General features: G+C 43.9%; 1 pseudogene; it reads left to right on the top strand.

Moving 5' to 3' along the window:
• Positions 1-522: 522 nt before the first annotated feature.
• LOC119743432 lies at positions 523-4,838 on the top strand (annotated as a pseudogene).
• Positions 4,839-5,175: the final 337 nt, after the last annotated feature.

The raw sequence follows: 5,175 nt of genomic DNA, 5'->3' as shown, positions 1-5,175 counted from the left end.
ATGTTTTTGAAAAGATTTGTGAGTTGAATTAATTAACCCTCCATGTTATTTTGGCTAGAAACCCTGCCAAAGGCAGCAACATGCAACACTTGTCTAAGTGACAAGCCTGCCGAGTGCAGCAAGATCCATCAGGTCAAAAGTCTCAAAGCCAAATTGCCTCGGAGTCTGTGGTCCTCGAACGCAGCAGGATACAACTGAGGCATTGTTCAATGGGATTAGCTCTCATTGTTTCAGAACTGGCTGTTAATGCACTGGTGTTGATAGCTGAAATGCAGCAAAGTGCACCAGACTTTTCCACCTGATGCACTGTGCTGCATGTGGCAGGGTTAGGGTTAATTAAGATAAGTTGAAGGTAGTGGACAGCAGGACAAGGTAGTGGCATTTGTGGAAGTTTTATGACATTGACAGATACCTGGGCTGGTTATTCTTAGCAGATATCAGTGTTCGATAGACTCAATTGTCACAGGCCATGCCCAAGCGCCGGCTGTGACTTAGGAAAAACTTTGCATCCGGCCTGCCTGAACAAGAGTCCTAACTCAGGTCAATAGCTTACTTGTGCCTGTTACAGCAAGAGAACCATATAAAAAGATCCATAGTTCATGTTTTGTCAAAGTGCATATAGCTGTCAGCTTTTGTCAAAATTGCCAAACCAATCCTCTACTGTATCCCTCCCCAGGTCTTAAAATATTGCAGTGATGTAGATCCTGCATCGTCCACGGCATCATTCACGAGCAGAAATACTTCAAGGGTGCCCACTGGCACTGCTACCACTGTCACAACGGGTTCAGCAGGAGGGACGAGGCTATGAAGCACTACCAGCAACACTTCCGTAATCCAGAGACCACAATACAGATAGTTATTACTCGGGTACAGTATGTCATGGTCAATGTTACAATCATGTACTTCATTTGATCCCAGTGGGCACATCAGACTGCACGTACAATACATGTAAACCACAATTCATAAATACCTATGGCAGTTGATCCATTCCTATTGGTCGAGAAGCCGCCATGTGGCCGGTCTTAAATGGATGATAAAGACATGGCTGGCTGGTCTTCAACTCTTTTCCAGTGTCACTTGAAATGTTGGCTCCTATGAAATCCAGTGCCTCTTTCCATTTTATTGGTCCTCACGTAGGCATGCGCAATGCTACCAGTGAGTCAGTATTTCATAGTCCTAAAATTCACAACGCAACACCCCAGGTGCATTTTTGCATGACATCGCGCAGTATGTGCGATGCGTGCACCAATCTCCATAAAAGGAGTTGTTAACATCTTAATCGCGAGCTGGACACTCCATTATTTAGCTATAGAGGGGTGTTAAAAAAACATGAAGTGAACTTGTTGAGCAAAATCAGTTGTTTTACCAAAAGGTTTGGATTTTTTTTGACAGAATAGGTATTTATGAATGGGAATAAATATGTGCTTGGTCGGTATTTAAGTTTAAGACCGCTTGGAGTCTGGGTGCTGATAAATACCATCGCCTTCGACTCCAAGCGGTTTTAAACAGAGTGATTAAGACCTTCCAAGCATACTTTTATTCCCTTTAAACTGCATCAACAGTGATAAGCTATTAAACATTGGCACAGGTGGGTAAACTACCATGGTTCACTCAGAAAATGTTGTAAATTCCTGATGCTTGAATTCCGGAGCTCATTGGACTTATTTATAGCTTTAAAGACTCTCTGAAATGAATTTCACAATCAAACATTTGACTCAAGTATTTATTCTTTTGAGAATGATTAGAGACACCCTTTTGGCTTAAACTGTTTGAAAATGCACTTATTTTTTTAACCTTCGCAGTTTCAGTGCTGTTTCAAGACAACTGAGTATGCCGTTGCTGTAATGTAATGGTCCCCTTTAATCTGCATGAAAATAAAACAAACGATGAAATAAATTTCATCAGTTGAAATTGATGTACCTTGTGAGCAGGTATGGTGGTTTACAAGGATTTTGGTGGATTTTATCAAATGCCAACACTTAGGATCTTTTAAAATAATTAAGTTTGAACTTTAATTTTTCCCTGTACATTTGCAGTGTAAATTGAATCTTTTGCAACCCTGCAGGTTTTGTCTCATTTTATCATCCTCAACCACTTCACTCCACCATTTTTACCCAGGATGTCAACTAGATCTTCACCACATACACTGACCCAGCACCCAACAGTACCAGCCTGGTAACACACCTCATAGTCCCCCAGTCACAGCAGCCATCAGAGACGGACACATCATCCCCGGGGCTATGAGCAGACTGACGGGCAGCAGCCGCAGATCGAGTACCAGTATGCCTGCATCAATGATCCGAGCCAGAGCACTGCCAATGGGGAAGGTAAGATGGTAAGAATATTAACCCTGACCCTCCAAGAATCCTTCAGCATCTACCCAGAGGTTAAGGTGGATAATGCCACCAGCAGTGAAGGATAATTAGAAGAAGCTGACCAAAAAGCCAAGGGGGAGGCATTTGATGCAAGGAAGAACTCTTCCCCCCCCCCCACCCCCACCCCCCACCCCCACTTTGTTTTCAATTGATATATCATGAATCCATATGGAAGAAGGGAATGGGTAGACAACAACATGTTTAATACAGTTGTCTTCACTCCTGCACTTGTTTGGTCAATAAAATATGTAAACAACAACCAAAAGTTCAGCAATTTTTTAGGGGGTTGGGGTGGATGAGGGCCAATATTGACAGTGGATTTTACAGATTGAAATTACAAGGTGCAAAGGGTGTGCCATTGGTGTTATTTAAGTAGATTGAATTTTGGAGGATTCAGGAAGGTTCTAAGCAACAAAAAAATCTAATAAGTCAGGGTCGCAGTACATTTTGAGAGCTGACTTAAACAATTAATTAAATATTGGCATTTGGCCTTCACCTTGCCCACCTAATGTTAGGAATACGGTTTGAAAAAGTGAGTGATTGCTTGCACCCAGTTACAAGGAATTACATGTTCTTGACACACTGCATCATTGGGGACTTTCTCGCCTGCATCCTGTTTTTACCGCTACATATCATCTGTCCCATTCAAGCACAACATATATGTCGACCTTTCTACTCCATAAACTCCTCCCATCATTTCCCCTCTTTGTGTAGCCCACACCTGGAGTGACCTTTTGATGACCGACTTTCATTATTACAGGAATCATTATCCAGGATAATTACTCAACCTTTCCCTCTCGTAAACAGTTGTCCTTATTGAAATACCAGACGAAGGAAGCAAAGAGGATTTGGAGGACGAGACTCTCGTAAACAGTTGTCCTTATTGAAATACCAGATGAAGGAAGCAAAGAGGATTTGGAGGACGAGACTTGCTACACAGAGCACAACTTGTCGCTGCTGCTGCAGGAGAAGGAACGTCTGGAGAAGACTCTTGAGGAGGAGCGGACCACGTGGGCCCAGACAGAGCACAGGATGAAAGGCACTATAGAAAGGCTTCGTACAAAGGTGAGTGGGCATTCCATCTGGTCTTGGTCTTTGTTGAGTTTGGATCTTGTTCCCTGCATGCAACAGGTACCAAGGGCGTCAATCGCTTCTCAAAAGTGGGAGGGGGGACATACCTTGATCAGAACTAATGCAGGCACACTAATGCGACTGCGTTCTTTCAGTGGTCAGATTTCTGTCAGGATGCCAGCTGTCATGGCTGTGGACGATCATGGTGTGCACTGTTGTTGTCATTGCTCTACATTTTCTACACGTTCTACGCTACACGTTCTACGTTGTTTTATGCGCTGACGCTGCTTATGATAAATGCAGACAAACCGTTGCACACATTTTGTACACAAGCTCAGATGTGTCGTTTATCCTTGTGTAGAGGATTCGTGGTTTCACTCAAACTCTAGTTGCACTAAATAACTGGGTAACAACACATGTGCCTTCTTAAGCATTCATGCTCCAACTGCACACATCATGAAGTGCATAAATGTCAGACTTTGGTGTGCGCTGTCATGGTTGTGATTGGTTACACATCATGGGGCAGAGCCTAATGGATTGGTCTATTAAAATTCCATCTGTAAACAAATAATTTCTCTGCCCATCCGTCTTGCCCTCCAGGTTGAGTATTTGTCCAACACAAACATGTCACTCAAGCAGCAGCTGTCCATGATTCACACGTCCAGTTTGAAACATCCAACCAACGACAGCGAGAACCAGTCCATTTTGCAAGAGTTACTGCAACACATGTCTGAGGAGCACACCCAGCTGCTGCACCACCATCTAGCACAGCTACGGCTGTACACTCAGGCCTGCGCATTATCCAAATCAGCCCCCGAGGAATCTGCAGCTGAATCTACAGTCTTGGTACCAGACCTGGCTGACCAATCACAGGACATCTCACACATGGCCATGATGTCGTCCTCGGAGGGCACCCTTGGGAACATGGAGCAGACAGTCGTCATGACGATAACGTCTGAGGAGGATTCGGAGCCGCTCGGCAACATCGTGGATAACCCCGGAGATACTGTGGGACATTACTCCTTGACTTTGGATAAGGACGTTCACTTGTCACCAAATGACATTCCATACCAGCTGACAAGCGAGGGACTGTCACCAAGACATGGCACCTCTGAGTCGGGTCACGTTTATCAATCAGGTAGAACTCATTCACATCACGACACAGGCTGTGATGTCACGCAACAGGATTTTCACAAGAACAAAAGTTGAAAATTGGTTCTTTCCAACAGCATGCCAAAAATATTCTGCCCCGATGGCTTTGACAAAAGAACGTTTGATGACAACATGTCAAATGAGGGACCACCATTAAAATGTGGGAGAACTAACAGCCTGAAAGCCACTTAACTAAATAAAACCGGACATATTTTGTAAATAGTGTACACTCAGTGTTGTCTTAGGGCTTTTTTTGGGGGGGGGGGAATTGAACTAATGAGTTGAGTCTTCATGGAAGTTTGTCTTACCTGAATGAAAAATTTTACCAAAGCAACTGGCCTTGGTCTCTCCTATCTTTTCGAGTTCTCGATGGGCAAATCCCGAATCCGCTCAGTGAATGGGCGTCGTTGTAGGCCCAAACAGATCCATGTAGGTCCTCAAATCTCCCAGCAGGCATTTTTGGTCGATTTAACGTCTATCTGACGTCAGATTCCGACCAACTCCGACGTTGTTTTTTGGTTGCCGTAGTGGTTGTAAGTGTAAGTTTTTTAGACGTTGAAAACCTGACCAAATTCTA

The sequence above is a fragment of the Patiria miniata genome, unplaced genomic scaffold (genome assembly GCF_015706575.1).
Source record: "Patiria miniata isolate m_02_andy unplaced genomic scaffold, ASM1570657v1 HiC_scaffold_6, whole genome shotgun sequence".
NCBI lineage: Eukaryota > Metazoa > Echinodermata > Asteroidea > Valvatida > Asterinidae > Patiria > Patiria miniata.
The sequence above is the reverse complement of the archived record's forward strand: the minus strand, read 5'-3'. Positions and strand labels throughout refer to the sequence as shown.